This window comes from Jaculus jaculus, chromosome 1 (assembly GCF_020740685.1).
Source record: "Jaculus jaculus isolate mJacJac1 chromosome 1, mJacJac1.mat.Y.cur, whole genome shotgun sequence".
Lineage (NCBI taxonomy): Eukaryota > Metazoa > Chordata > Mammalia > Rodentia > Dipodidae > Jaculus > Jaculus jaculus.
Window position 1 is genome coordinate 251188466 of NC_059102.1, and position 17487 is coordinate 251205952.

The following is a 17487-nucleotide window of genomic DNA, read 5'->3' on the forward strand; positions in this document are numbered from 1 at the left end:
GGTTCCAAGTCAGCTTGTGACCAGGTGACACCCTTCCCTAATGTATAACAGAAGAATAAACAAAGCCACTATAATTCAAGAAGCAACAAATAACAAGCCCAAAATACAACTTATTTAAGAATGGCAAATTTGACCATCTATCCTATTTAACATATAATTTATCCTGACATGGAAGGTGCAGTTAGCACTTCTGGTTTAGGCATATATGCCAGGTTTATTATGTGGGTACTGTCCTGGTGTAATCCCAGTTACCTTTTGGGATGATTTTGGTCTCACCTGCTGTCTTGATTGGGTCACTCTTTGGTGCTCTGTTAGTTCAAGTAGGTGTGGCTGGGCCCCTGGGCTGCTGCTCTGTTCCTGAGGGCTGGGCACTAGTGGTGGGGAAGGGGAGGGAGCTGATACTGCTCAGTTTGGCTGCTGTTCCACGTGTTCTTCTACCTTGTGATCTGCTCCTCCATTGTTCACTGCCATTTTCCCTTCACATTTCTTGAGTTTGCAGAGAGCTCTGGTGTGAGTGGAAAATCCCCTCACCTGGCTTTTTCTGTGGCTCAAGCCAAGCCTGCCTTGGTCTCGCATATGGACCCGCTGCACTAGAGCAGCTTCTGCTGGTCTGTGTGGGCTCTGGATCCTCTGGATCTCTCCTACTTCTCTACTGCTATTTCAATTTCCTATATGCCTCAGTTTTTTGTAAAAGTGTGTATTTTTTTGTTGTTTTATTTTGTTTTGTTTTTGTAAGTTGGTATATCTAATTTTAGAAAATATGTAGTTAAGTTTTATCCATGATAGTTTTTAAATAGGTACCCAATGGCTTGTATTTTTGGTTCAGGAGAAACATTCTAGACATTTAGTTTTGTAAATAATAAGAGAAATGGATAGAGAAGGATACATTTTTATTGTAATTTTATATATAATATTGAACAACTATGAATGGAAAAAACTAAGAATAGGGTATGGATTAAATTATTCATAGTACAGCCTTTTAAAAGAATGATGAAAATCCATTGTACTTTATATGACATCTGTTTTTCATAATGTATTTTCAATGAAAACAGCAGCTTTACACACAGTGATTCTATTTTATGTGTAAATAAACCCATATGTGCATATGCATATATATTATATGAAAATATGAATCAATGATGAATCTCTATCTATCTAGTATTTATATCCATGCTTTATACATGCATTTTACACAGTAAAGTACTCCACAGTATTTCCCCAGGTTTTGATTGATAGATTGTTTCATACTTATTATTTTTTTTTTCAAGGCAGGGTCTCACTCTAGCCCAGGCTGGCCTGGAATTCACTCTGTATCCTCAGGCTGGCCTTGAACTCACAAGGATACTCCTACGTCTTCCTCCCCAGTGCTGGGATTAAAGATATGTACTCCCATGCCCAGCTTCCTTCATACTTTTGAAATATTCTCATATTTATTTATAGCAAACAATTATTCTTTGCAATTTTGGAATGTAACAAAATGTTGTCCTGATGACCTGAGATAAAAATATATGTTATAAATCTCTTATGAAAAAAAAATGTAAAGCTTTGCAAACTAGATCAAGACAAAACAGGAAATATCTACCTGAGGAGTACATTACAGTAGGTTTTATATCACAGATAATTTTTCATTGAATGCTAGATTCAAATAATCAATGACTGTTGCTGCTAGATTAGCTGTATTCATTAGTTTGGCAAAGATTGGATTGTTAAATGGGGTGGAATAAATCTCACTGATCAGGATATTGCATAGAATTTTCAATTATATGTCACTAGAATTTGGCTCATTATATAGATCCATATATATTTAAGAACAACTTGATCTAATACTCCATGTTATCACAGATCTTCCCTGTGGAGAGAACATGGTAAAAAGCCTACTTAGCCAATTGGAATCTAATTTCTTATAGTCATCACGGTTGCCAAATTCATTCATCAATATCATTGAACAAGTCTCTGTCAGGTAATACATACAAAAATATAGTTTGCAAAAGTTTGTCTGCCTTTCACACTACTGCTGACAATTATCCTGACTATAGTATTGCACTTACCAAATAGGTTCTGAACCTAAAATCTACACATATTTAGGCTCAGATAATTGTTTGTGGGCCAAAGAGAAACAACATGTAAACTATATATTATTTAACAATATTCTAAAGGCTATAAATTTAGGAACAAAGAATATCTCAAATATTGCCAAATGACTTTATCTGGAAATCTTTCTTACTGGGCCACTTGTATAGAACATAAATAAGAACTAATAAACACTAAAATGAGAGATATATTATACATAGCAAACACATGAATAACTGATGGGTGAGAACATATATGTTTTGTTATTATTGTAGTTGGGTTGTCATATGTCATGTTCTAGAATGACATTTTGGCCATATTTTAGTTCTTTTCATGAGCTGACTTCTTAAATATAATATACAATAATTTGTGAGTTTTTGACTGACAAACACTTCTATCCAATTGTCCACATGTGTAGGTAAGAAAGCCTATTGATTTACTATTTCTTCATGCACATAAAGTCCACTGTCATTTCTTAAGTGCTATTTAGTGTGGTTTCTTTGATGCTTGTAAATCCTTAGGATCACATGCCATGCATCAATGACTTACACATGGGTCATGCACATGGCTCGTGGTAACTGCAGGATATTTGAAGAAATACTTTCTACAGCATATAATCTCATTGTTCCAGTGGAGAATGCCACAGCTGCACTGGGACCACAGTATAAATGAGAAACAAATGGATATGAAATTGGGTCTCCTTGCTCAGAGACATTTATGTTTTTCAGGAGTGGTGATTTGTGAATCCTGTAGTTTGTCTTTAGAAGGTATTTTAGGGTACACCAGATGCCGTTGTTTATTACACCAAGGATGAGAACCTAGTTATTCTTTCTGCATGGTCTGTAAAACAGACCAGTCCATAAGTGTTTTATTTATTACATATAATTCTCAAGTTTTCTTATTGCTGATTCTTCTCTTCCATTTTTGTTATGATTCATTTATTATGAATAAAAGTAATTATTACAGACGACTTAAAAGAAGAGTCACCATGCTTGTGCAATTACTAAGTGATCAAAGAAGAATCCTTCAAATATTCTAGATCAACATGGAAGGGGATATTATGCATTCTGGAACCAACTTAATAAAAATTTGATAAAATAAACAAAATCATCATATTGTTTCCAATTCAAAGATTTTTTTTTTTTCTATGCCTAGGATCATCTATGTTCAAATAAGTATAGTGGTGCTGGCATCATAGTTTTTCAGGGAGACAATTTATATACTTTTATAAATATGAAATGCTTAGAATACATCCAGTATTCTTCCAGCACAACAATAATCTTCTAACAAAAGTCATTGTTATTGTGGTTTAATACATTTTCCGCAAGGTTCCCTGATAGCATTACTATCTCTTCATTTTATTGGCAAAGACAGAGACTCAAAATTTAATTTAATTTAATTTATTATTATTATTATTATTATTATTATTATCATTATTTTGGTTTTTCAAGGTAGGGTGACTCTCTAGCTCAAACATACCTAGACTTCACTGTGTAGTCTCAGGGTGACCTTGAACTCACAGCAATCCTCCTACTTCTGTCTTCTGAGTTCTGGGATTAAAGACATGTGCTACCACTCCCAGCTTTGAAAATTTAAAATTTTGACCAATGTTATATAATAATCCTTTTTGATTCTGTATTCCATATTGATAACTATAGTCTAATTGTATTTACTTGCTTCTGCCACTATGACTTCATAAATTCCTTCTTCCTGAATACTATGTGTCTGTCTTGACTGAGCAGTGCCTCCATGTTAGAATGAGCCCTTACTCTTCCCTCATTCAGTTACTGTCTGATAAAGCCTCACCACCATCAGCTTCCCAGTTTTCTAATTCTTCATTCGATCTGAGATTGTCACTAACTCAGTTTTTATAGAACACCTAGATGGGCTCTTGACTATGCATTTTGTTTACAGAATAGAAGGTAAAAGTGCTACATTATTATTTTCCCTCTATAAAGATAGGTTGCATAAAGCCTTGTTAGACTAATCATAAATCATAAATGAGCAATGAAGACCTCAGTATCTTTAAGCTCCATACCAAGTTCTGCAACTCAGTGGCTGTATGACTATGGACAATCCAATTAACTTCTCTGGACCTTAGTTTTCTCCTTTATCAAAATGGGGGATTGAATTAGTGAGATGTGTTTCAGCTCCTCAGACAATCAGCAACGTGCTTATGCAAAGTCTCGCTTCAGCTCATGTGGAGATGGCTCCTAAAAATCTAATTGGGGAAGATGCTCAGTTCTGTGCTGTGCTGGAATCAATTGCACGAGAAAGAAAGAAGAGGGCATGTAAATAGAGCCTACTCTGCTTATTTTCCTAACAGAATATCCCAAAGTGTGAGAATTCAGAGTTGAGCTCCGTTGGCAATCAATAAAACATGAATGTTTCCTTCTGAATGCTTTTCCCTCATTCCCTTCAGGATCCCTGTAATGAGGAGATAATGAGCTATAGACATAGCCAGGGGTGCCTGGGAGCTTCCTCTAACATCCACTTTGTTAGTGGGATTTTTGCAGCTGAGAGGTGAAGCATCTTGAAGGGGTATTCCGCCAACTGTGTTACACCCTAAACTTAAGCTTAATGTTTTCCCAAGAAAGTACAAGCAACTGCAGGGGTCCTCCAATTCGGTGCTTCTCAGTTACTGACAATGAAATAAAAAAGCTATTTATGTTGCTTTACTGACTATTTTAAATCAAATAATTAAAACTTATTAGAGAGCTACAGGTCTCATCAATGCAAAGTCCCTGAAGTCACCATTACATCTCAGATAGATACCTGACATGATTCACTTCTGTTTCTTTGAGGGCTTCTGTGACACAGACTTTCTTTTGCTTTGCAACAACTGCTGTATCTTGGGCATGTTTTATACATGGAGCATGGTTGAAGGATGTCTACAGCTTGCTGTCTGTCCTTAAACAAAACCTAAGAGTAGGGAAGCATAAAGAGTGCCTCTCTTTTTGTAACACTAACAAGTCTGGCATTCTGGTCAACAAATAATCATGAAAAGAATGACAGTGCATTCACACATCTCAGGAAGAAGTATGACTGTTTTTACTTAGTGATAATTCCAATGCCCAGAAAGGAAGACCTGTTGGGTTTAACATTTGCTATTCTGCTGCTGAAGGAATTTTCCTGCATGTGATAGAGGGGATGAATGTGTCCAGTGAAGCATATCAAAATAATGAATAAGGAGTTGAATCCAAAATTGGAGATTGGGGACTGGGGAGATGGCTGAGCAGTTAGAATAACTTTTTATGACAGCATGAGGGCCTGAAACCACAGAAGTCCAGTACCACAGCACTAACATAAGCAGCCGGGCATGCCCGCATATCTGAAATTTCAGTTCACTAGGGGTGTAGAGTCCAAAGAATTGGTGCAACTTGCTAACTTGACAGAAAAAGAAAAAAACAAAACAAAACAAAAGGAACCCCACAAAACAAACAAACAAACAAACAAACAAACAAAAAACATTGAATGGAGTAGTTCTAAGCTAAGTGAGAGACTTTCACAAGGAAATGGTTGAATGTAAAAAGGAAGATGTCTGATCTCTGACTTTCACACACATGTGCATACACTATACAAATACCATTCTTATAACATATGACACATACTCTCCGTACACATGTGCCAAAAGCGTAATAAAAATACTGGAGTTGTAAATAGCACATTTATTATGTTCAGCTGCTACCCACCCCCCACCCCCCGGTTCTACAATAAAGCAGAGTGATGAAGGTTAGTTTGAATGTCAAACGTGAAGCATTCACACGCGTACCAAGGTGGTGTGATGAGCACATTATTTCTGCAGTGGAGATTGGGAGAAGGAGCAAAGCAAGAGTCTCAGCCATGCAGCTCCTATGGTCTAACATCAGAAAGGAAGGCAAAGGCTTGATTTTTGATAAGAGAAAGAGGCAACTATATACAGAACATGTACAATATATACACATGGAGTTTTGCTCAGCCATGCAGAAGGATGAAATGATGCCATTTTCAGGAAAATGGATGGAACTAGAGATTATCACACTAAGTATAAAAATCCAATCACACATATGGATATCACATATTTTATAATATGTTTTCTCTCACATATTGAATTTAGTGGAGCTAGAAAGGGCATGATGATAGTAAGAAAATTATGACAGAGAATGTTGTAAGAGATTAAAAAGGGGCTAAAAAGGGGTGAATATGAAGAGCATTTTGCATGCTTACATTAAAATGCCATAATGAAACCTCTAACATTATGCAGTTAATTTTTTAAAAGTGAAATTTAAAACTGAAATGTCAAATTCAGTGCTAACAGAAGAAAGAAAAAGAAAAGAGGAGACGAGGATGGAGGTGAGAGCGAAACAAGGGAGTTCTGAAAGGCAGGAGGGCAGGGGCTTTCATGGTTGAATTTCCAGTAGTGGTCATACTGGAAGCAGCCATGCTTTGCTGCATAGAGGCTGCTCTCAGAACAGGTTGTTAATTCTCAGGCCTCCAAAAATGGAATCTCTCCTCTCATTACAACATTCAAACTCTTTTTATGTTTTAAAGTGTTTTGAGGTAGGGTCTCACTCTAGCCCAGGCTGACCTGGAATTCACTATGTAGTCTCAGGGTGGCCTTGAGCTCTCAGTGATCCTCCTCCTACCTCTGTTTCCTGAGTGCTAGGATTAAAGGCATGCACCATCACGCCTGGCCCCATTCATGCTATTGAAATGCCATTGTAAATTAAAACAAAAATAGATAGGCCTCATAGGTCTGATATCATGAATTGTCTTAGTCAGATATAAACTTATGTGCTACTACTAGGAGTTTGATAGACGTGAAGCTGTCTTTCTCTGGGGAATGGAGATCATGTTACAATGCAGGTACTCAATGAGGTGTTGTGCACAAGGTTGCTGTGCTGGAATACAGTGAGTAATTGACAGCATCACTGCCTTGTATTTTCTACATTTACTGTTTTATTTCCATTACCTTACCTAATTTACTTTCTTGTTGTTTTTTTCTCCAAAGAGTATCACTGAAGTTGTATCTCTTTTGTATGTATTTGTCCTGAATTTAAGGTTACATAAGTAGTTTGCAAGACGACCTGGGCTAGGTTCTAGTGTTCCCCTTCACTGAGTTGACAGTAGCATTCCCCACATTAGAAGATTTGAACATGCTGACACCTTCTTATGCCATATTCCTTCAGCAGAGGTAGCTGACTACCACAACTTTTTCATGCTAGAAAAGTCTCAATAAGTAAATAAGACTTATAAAGGCTACTTTTTGTTATCCTCTATATGTTATCATTTAGGTATGATCCTTTCTCTCAAACTAACCATGTATCAAATCTCTATGTACCAAGAAACTTGGTTTTCCAGCTGCAAATTCTCAAAAAGTCTTTCCTGAAAACAAGTACCCCCCCCCCCAGAATCCCCACCAGCTTTTAGCTTTGAATGAACCAAGACTCTATATCATTTACCTTCATTCATGTCATTTCTAATTTTTAGAATCTTTCCTTTTCACTAAATTTTCACTAACTTTATATTTTCACTAAATATAAAGTAAGAAGCATTCAAGGGAGTTCTTTATTACTTTGGAGTTTCTCTTTCATATTATCCATACACATATCAAAACAGGGCTCTATTCCATAATGCATTCTATGTGTTTTTATGTTAGCTGATCAACTAAGATTCAAAAATAGTTAGTATTAACTGGTTATTTTTAATATTTTATTTTTCTTCATTTATTTAAGAGAGAGAAATAGCCAGGGCGAGAGAGAGAAAGAGAGATTGAGGAAGAGAGAGGGAGAATGAGTATGCCAGGCCCTCCAGCTACTGCAAATGAACTCCAGATGCATGAGACCCCATATGCATCTGGCTTATGTGGGCCCTGGGGAATCGAACCTGCGTCCTTGGCTTAGCAGGCAAGCCCTTCAAACACTAAGCCATTTCTACAGCCCAACTGGTTATTTTTAAATCAGAGAGCATTCTAGTACTTCCCTTAGAGTGTCTGATTCCCTGAGTTTTGGGATGGGGGTCTGTGGAATGGTATTTTAACAAGCACACAAGGATATTCATAAAATATTGGTCTATCCTTCTTATGGATTTTAAATTTCATGCTATTTAAATTTTCTTCTCTGCTATCATCAGCAAGGTGCTTGTACATATCAGACAACATAGGGTTAAGTCTGTGCACTTTTCTGCTTATTAAGGTTTACTTGAGTAATAACATAACAAAAATACACATAATTCATTAATTTTTCAGTATGGATTACATTCTTCTGGTATATCACATCACTATATTCTATAACAATGCATTAGAGCTGAATGTATTACTTCCCAATTAAAGTTATGAAAGCTGAGGATTTGTTTAGGGGTAGCAAATGCCACCATTCATTCAGCTGAAAAGCAGCCCACAGCATCTATGCATCCAGATCTGTGTGAAAGCTGGGGCACTGTGACCTGTGAAGTAGATTGGACATATTTCTCCAGGCTCTTGCCCTAGTTAATATTCTCCTTGAACAACCTACAAAGTCCTTAAGTTCTCAGTGGCTAAAGCATCTCTGATGCTCCTAGTTTAAAAATTGCAATACACACATAAATAATTCAAGCAAACAACTTGATATAGTGGAGTGCATTAGGGCTAAAATAACCCTCCCCTTCTTCACTAGTTTAGAAAACCATCATCATTTTCTAGAAATATTCTGTGGGCTTCATGTGGTACAGGGTACATTGAATTTGTTAGCATTTTTCCAGCTCTGCCATTCAAAATAATAATAAAAAAAACTGCTTTGGTGTCATTGCAAAATCATCATAAGTGCAGATTTAATTGGCATTTCCTAACAAACCTTCATCAGGCCAGCTTTACTGCAGTGGATGGAGAGGGCCCATCTTTGCCATCAATATCATCACTGTAGGCATAAGCAATATTCATAATCAAAACCCAAAACATGTTTGATGATTTCATTAAAATCTGTGTGAGTATATTGTCTTTAAAATGAACTTTTTCTTCCCTCCAGAGATTTACCTGATACATAGATGGATAGGTGATAAAGAAAAGAACCATTATTATTTCCAGCATCATCCTCTCTAACCTTGCTCACCTCCACTTGATCATGCCCAAAGTTGGCTTTGGGTTGTCTGAGAACTTCAGAACTCCCAAGTCTCCCCGGCTTCCGGCCTTTGTGCACAATCTTGTTTGTGCCAGGATGCTCTTCCCATCTCCATGTGGCTGACTCGTCACCCTGCATGCTTTGACTAAATGTCACCTATTTAAAGGGTCATGTCTGGAATTCCGTGTGTGTGTGTGTGTGTGTGTGTGTGTGTGTGTGTGTGTGTGTGTGTGTGCAGATGTGCCAAGTGTGTGGAGAACAAGCAGAACGTCAGGCATCCTTATCTGTTTGTTCATCCGTGTGCTTCATCTACCTGTTTCCTTGGGTCAGAATTTCTCACTCAACACTAAGCTGCTGTTTACTGTTTTGTGTAGCAACAAACAGCAATTATAGTTTGAGTTCAGAAGGATTTGATTCAGATATTGATAACTATTGACTTTAGATTTCTATCAAATTTGAACCAAATGTAATATATGTGTGTGTGTGTGTTTATATATGTCAATTAAGCACATTTATTTGTATGTGAACCAAATATCAATAATATGTGTGTTTCTAATAGTTCAGTTACTGTGCTCTAAAATATAAATACTTTAATTCACTTGAGGTGGTATTTTTATCTAGTAATTTTACAGGAATAAGAAATAGAAACTTGGCCAAGGAGACAAATTTAGGAAGGGAAAATTATATAGAAATGCCTTCCAGTGGATCATTGAAACTGACCTGGCAACATTTTCTTGGACACAAAAATGAGTTCTGATGCTATTATTTCAAATTTATTGTATTAAACGTCATTATGCCTAGGATAAAAAATTCCACCAATTCCTTTGATGTATCTTCAGGCCTACATTCTAAATACATGAACCATAAAACTTTTACAAGACAAAATGATCCTTTAATAAAACTGTACAATAATGTTTATACATATTGACTTCAAATAGTTTGTGTTGAAAAGCTAGCTGTCAGTTTTGTACAAAATAAAACACAACACCGATCCAAATAATCTTGGCTTAAGAGTATGAGATACTTTCACAAATAAAATGACAGGGCTTGGGGGAGAGCACAGGTTTGTTTTTAAAGGAAGAGTTAGAGGAGTTATGGCGTGGGAGCCTTTTGGAGTGGAGAATGCTTCCTGCACACTCACCGCACTTGAAGAAAAAGTACACCGAAGACAAGTGTTTTGAAGCAAGCAACAGAGTTGAAACTTTGCTAACTTTCCCCAATCTATTTTCACTTATTTCAGAACATATGCTACACCATAGTTTTATTAACAAGTACAGAATAAACCACTGTCCAAAATCTGTGGTGTGATTAGCATTATTGAGTGGCAAGTTGTGTGTTACTCATGTTTATTTTATGTCTTTCTGAACCATCTGCTTCCTTGGGCTATGTCTTCTTCAGAAAATGAGAAACAAAGACTGCAAAGGTGTACCTTACCTCTTCAATTTTAATACTCCTGACACTTTGGTCTTATACTACTAGTTTTTCTAAGTATCAGATGTCAACATGAATGGCATAATCACTGCTTAGGAAACAAAACCTAAAGTAATTAACATGCTTATTTGATTCATAGGCATTTAATCTAATATATATATATATATATATATATATATATATATATATATATATATACATATATATATATATATATATATGCACATATATACATATACACACATATATACTCACATATCTATCTATCTATATATACTCACATATATATGTATAATATGTAATATTAGACTAGAGATGTGGTTCTTAAGACAGCATACTTATTTCTCTATTCAAAGCAATAAGGGAGAGAATAAGCATAAACATAAGATAGCATGATGAGAGTAAAGCATTATTGGGTTAAGTGTGATGGTATCAGGGAGTAGAAGTGAAAAAGAAAGCATCCATTCATGGACTGCATTAGAGGCTTGAACTAAGCCTTGAAACATTGAATTGCAAGTATGAGATGGAACATCTGCCACAGAAGTTCAGTCCAAAACAACCTACATTATCTGTGATCCATAGAAATACGAGAAAATTTGTTTCTGAGCAATGCTAATTACCTGGATTGGCTGGCATGCAAAGTATGCATGGAAAAGCAACAGAAAATAAAATTTTACAATTTAGTAACCATAGATAGTACCCTGTGGGTGTTTAGCACCTGCCTCTTGACATACAGTAGAGTTACATGTCAATATATCCTTTTTAGGTCAAAATATACTCATTTAATACAACTAACTTACCAAATATCATACTGTTACAACATGGTATGCCATGGGGTGTTGGTTGTTTTACTTATCTGTTCACATGGGTGACTGGACATTGCAGGAAACTATAGCGGACTGTTGCTGCCCAGCATTTGTAAAAATGTTGTCTTACTGCATATCAGTAGTATAAGAAAAGTTAAAATTCAAACATCAAAGTTCAGTTTCTACTGAACATGTCTAAAGGACATCAGAGAGTAAGGAAGGCAATCAGTGAATTCTGTACATATCACTCAACCTGGCTCAGAGTGGAAGAAAGATGACATATAGATCTGGAGGGACAAACAAAAGATGCTTACCAAACATGCCCAAGGTGATGAGCAGGCAAATGTGAAGTCACACCATGAAATGTCACTATGACTTTGAAGCCAGGTTCTCAAACATTGTGTCAGGCAACTTCTAGATAAGAGTAAGCAGGAACTGGAAAATGGCCCTTTACATTAGACAAATATTTGAAAATGTATTTTACAAGTGATATAGACTCTAAAAGAGTTAGAAGACAGATTATCTGGTCTAATTTATGAATATAGTTGTTATTTCTTATTTTCATTTTATCTTGTAATAAACCTTACTGGTAGGTAGAGTGCTGCGTACAAAAGGGTAGGATAATGCTATAAATTAAGACTTCAAAGAATTCTGTGCTAATTATGATGAGATAAAGTCAGGATCTAAGAATGCTAAATTCTACATAATTCCATAGTAAACTATATGTTGAATAAGATGTAGACAGAAGATTCAGAGACACTATTATTTCTTTCATAAATGTCAGAGTAAATGCACTGTGATTCTTATGTTGTCTAGGGTTGTTGGTGTTTATTTTGCTGTTGTTGTTTGTGTCCTTTATGCTCATTTTAATGCTGTGTGTGCTACGAACAGGGAGAGTTCTCTGGTACATTGCCATATGTAAAAGCTAGAATTTAAAACATAAAATTGAACAATAGGTATGATTTGAGAGTTATATGAAAGATGGATCTTATTTAAAGATAACCTAGGGTGCATAAATTAACTTCAAAAGAGTCAAGAATCAACTAGAGGGCAGAATAAATTGAAATAAAATTTTACAAACAAAGAAGTTAAATCTGAAAGTAATAGAGAAGAAAGAATAATGAAGAAAGTATAAGACAATAATTATTAATAATTGGTAACATAAGGTACATTAAGTTTAGCTTTGGCTGAGAATTTTCCAAGCATTACATCACTTGAATTTTATACATACACATGTCTATGCAATCCACAGTAATGTTAGACTCCTTTAACAGGAAAAAGAAAGCCCTGGGGCTTCTGCAATATAAGGATACTGACTAATATTGTACGGCTGGTAACTGCCTGTTGCAGTCATGTTCACGTTGCTGGCAGAGATCACCCAACCAAGAGCAGCCTGTAGGAAAAAAGAGTTAGCTTGACTTATGGACTCGAGGAGAAGCTCCATAATAGCAGACAAAAGTGATGACATGAACAGAGGGAGAACATCTCCTCCTGGCCAACATCAGATAGGCAACATCACCAGGAGTATATGCAAAACACTGGCAATAGAAAACTGGCCATAATACCAATAAGCGCACCCCCAAACAATACACCACCTCCAGGATGTGGTAATTCACAAATCTCCATCAGCTGGGAATCTAGCATTCAGAACACCTAAGTTTATGGGTGACACTTGAATCAAACCACCGCATTCTGCTGCTGGCCCCCATAAACTGGTAGCTATACATTATGTAAAATGTATGCATTCAATCCAACTGGATTGCAGTGGAGACCCAGTGGAGATGCCAGGACCATGAGATGGTTGCTAAGGAGAGCTGCTGGACCCCAATGAACTTCTCTAGGACTGTGAGTAGCCTAGATGGAAGGGCAGAATTGGAACACTAAAGACTTGTTGCTGGTTACAATTATCAGACTTGGACATTTGTCACTGACTACAGTTACATAGTTTTGAGATGATGTAATACAAAGTGCATGATAAATGCTACAGCATAAACCTGTAGAAAATAGAATCTTTTCTTGATAAAAGTATCTCAGGGTGAATCCTATTATTGTAAAACTCTCTTGGAAGGGTGAGTAGACATTGATTGGAAGTGGGCTAGAAGAAAAATGAGCTACCAGCATCATGCTGGGTTTCTTAAGGAGTGTTCAAAAGAAAATATCTATATATAGTCAGAGCCATTTTTAAAAATAACAAAATTCTAATGACTGATTAAAAGAAAAATCTTTTCAAGATGAAGACATCTTATTGCTAGAACTTGACTGGGTTGGCACTTGATTAATGTTTATGATTCATAGTGGATACCGTGGGACAAAATCAATGCTTACATATTCTCTAGGGAAGGGAACAATGCAAGGGCATGAACTGAACTGGCTGTCTTTGTAACATGGAGCTCCATGACCAAGGTCAAAGCTGTGGGTAGGTAATGAATGCTTGTTCAGTGTGCATGGAAAAACACAAATGACTCCATTGTGGCTGTGCTAACTGTGCTTTATGCAAATGCAGAGACCTGGTTCTTGGCTAGAGAGGAAGAAAACAACGGATTCTAGTGATACAAAGTGAGCAGCCAGATCAGAAGTAAATCAGACCCTCCTGATGTGGTATTCCACAGCAGCTTGTCAGTTACAGAACCAACCCTTACTAGAGCACCACATCACCTCTCACTGAGCAGTTATCTGAATTGGAACTACATGGATATTTCCTTTCTATTTATTTGTTTGCACTTGTATGTGGGGGTGGAGGCTGGCACCAGAGTCTCTTTCCACTGCAAACAAATGCCAGACATTTGCACTGCCTTTTGTGTCCAGATTTACATAGGCATTGGGAACTTAACCCTAGTTAACAGGCTTTGCAAGCAAGTACCTTTAATCATTGAGATAACTCCCTGGCCCAAGAACTGCATAAATTTCATAATCTTCACTCACTTGTTTATTCTGCAAGCATCATATCATGTATTTTTCTTAGAATACAAACTATGTTTAATATTAAGGCTAATAACACAGTTCGGTTTTACCAAAAACATTGCAATGATAGTAACTATCTGGATGGAAATGGCTAGGGAAGAAACAACCGTTGATGCCTGTTACATGAAGAAATTTGTATTAGTCATTAATATTTGGCTTTTGGTAGTACTGAAGCAAAATAAGAGGAGAAAAGTAGCCACAGTACAGCACTTTATGATAAGAATAATCATTTTATTTCTAGCTCTAAATTTGAATGTAACATGAACAACATTTCTATTATAAATTGTATACTTCTCAGGACTGTTTTTTTACTGTCATATTTCATAATGTTGTAAAATATTTTTTTAGTTATTTAAGAGAGTGTTGGTATATCAAGTCCTCTTGCCATTGAAATTGAATTCTAGTTGCATGTACCACTTTGTGTATGTGGCTTCACATGGTTGGCTAGGGATTTGAACTGAGACAGCCAGGCTTGGTAAGCAAGCACCTTTAACCATTGAGCCATCTCCCCAGCCCTTTAGTATATTTTAGTGTATGTGTTTTGTTAGGGGGCTTTAAGTATGTGAGAAGAAATATGCCAATGTATAAATAAATGCATACTAAATGGGAAACTGTGTTGGTTAATTTTATTATTCTAGGTATCAAACAGATAGTGAGTATTCAAGAAAGTGAGGTGGTCATTTGAAGAGTTTTGTGTAAGGAAATACTCCAGCCCTACATCAGAATGGTGAAGAGGTGAAGATACAGGGGGAAAAATAAGTCATGAGGTTGAGACATTAGTGGTTTTAATTTTTAACATGGCACCTCCAGTGCTAGAAGGTGCATAATGTGAAGAAAATCAATTCATGTGCTTGCAGTAGCTTTTTTTTTTTTTTTTCATTTATTTTCCCTCTAGCTGTAAGGAGTAACCTTTTTTTTTATTTTATTTTTTTAAGTCCTGCTCAGGGATATTTCAACCCCACCTCTCCAAGGGCAAGAATACTAATAAAATTACTTTCAGGTAGCCCCTCCACAAGCTCCTGTGGCCCACAGTCTTTGAGGGACAAAAAAAAAAAAAAATCACAAATCTAATTTCAGAGGCCCACAAGGATGGAATATTTCCTAGGATTCATCATCTAGATGCTACATTGAAACATGCAGTCAGTTTCACTCTCTATTTCCTTCTGTTTGACAAAGCATAATAATGGATGCAGATGCAGAATAATCGGATATTTCTCTATGGGACTAGGCTGGAGGCCACAGCTTAGACTGGGAAGTGAGAGCAGATGCTAACAAGAAGCTTCCTCCTCTATCTGGAAACCCTTAGCTAAAAGTACATTTAGTTGCCTGGAACAGCCATTAATGTGACATCATGCTTTGTCTTGACCCAACACCCATACTACTGAGTGTAAAGGTTGCATTCAATTACTTAAAAATCCAGGTGAGAAGTATTAATAGCACTTTTAGTTATTATCACACAATTGCCATTGGGTGAGTAGGAGTTTCAATTTAATAGGATCACTATCAACTGGAATGTTCCATGAGAAATGGCCCGTGGTGCAGAGACAAAGTCTTTTGAGGAAAAAGTGATGGGATTATAAAATTTTATTTTATGTTTCAATGGTATTATTTATTTGCAAGGAGAGAAAGTGAGAGTGAGAGAGAATGGTATGCCAGGGTCTCCTGCTCCTGCAAACAAACTCCAAATATATGCACCTGGTTTTATGTAAGTACTAGGGAACTGAACACTGGCACTGGCAGTCAGGCTTTTAAGCAAACATTGTTAACCTCTGAGCAATGCATCAAGTTCCAATACATTTTACAATTTTAAAAAGAAAAGAAAAGGGGAAGTCTTTGCAACATGAGAAAGTCACAAGGAGAGAAAGAAATTGTTCAGGGATGGGCTGATAGGGATGGCAAAACTAAAATGACTGAAAGATGGATATCAAACAAATGAAAGATAACTAACACTACAGAATATGTCATCTTGGAGCTGGGCATGGTGGCACACGCCTTTAATCCCAGGACTTGGGAGGCAGAGGTAGGAGGATTGCCATGAGTTCAAGGCTACCCTAAGACTCCATAGTGACTCCCAGGTCAGCCTGGGCCAGAGTGAGACCCTACCTTGAGAAAACAAACACAAAAACAAACAAACAAACAAACAAACAAACAAATAAATGAAAAGAAAACAAGAAGAATGTCATGTCAATGAAACGTCAATCCCAGTGGGTGACTGAAATCAAGTACATGAGTGAATCTTTCCTTACCATGCCATAGTCAAAGATGCTAGTGAAAATTACCGTCCTGTAAAGATGTAGCCATCTCACGCTCATTGTTCCAGAGACTAGACCTTTTAAGTAATTAAGAAAAATAAAAAAGCAAGGCTGGAGAGATGGCTTAGCAGTTAAGGTGTTTGCCTGGGAAGCTTAAGAACCCAGGTTCAACTCACCCGACCCACGTAAGTCATACGCACAAATGTGAGGCTAGCATCAGGTAGCACATGCCAAATAGGTGTCACATTGCCTGCAGTTCAACTGTGGTGGCTGAGGCCCTGCCATGCCAGTTCTCCCTCCCTCCCCCCCTCATCTCTCTCTCTCTCTCTTTAAAACAAAAATAAAAATGTAAACAAAGTTCAAAATCCACTTTTATCCTAAATACTTCACACACTTATGAATGGAATGAGTCAGAATAAAATGGTTGCTCAGGTTTGTTGGGTGCCAGTCAGTTGGTTCTCATGAAAACTGAAATTAACTTGCCCTGGAAATCCAGTTATTCTTAGTAGAGAGTTAGAATGTTCAGATTGGCAAAAATGTTCAGCATCTTCAATGAATAAAGAAATATGGAAAATAAAGGGATGTCCTACCATCTTTGTGCTTCCTGATCTAATTAGGAAAACCACAACTCACCTAACTGACTAACTGAATTTTTACATTATATCCTAGATGCTATAAGGCATTGCATAGATTCTATTTATTAAGTACATAGAGAACACAGAGGTCCATGGTCTCACTGAGGGCTAAAACACACTCCAGGAGCACCCTCTTCACAGATCCAAGATACTGGTAGGAAAACGCACCATTTTAAGTGTTTAACTAAATGTTTCAATACGGGCCATGTTTTGCTCTCTGTGTTATCAGTTTTCCCATATGTAGACTGAGAGGTTTTTC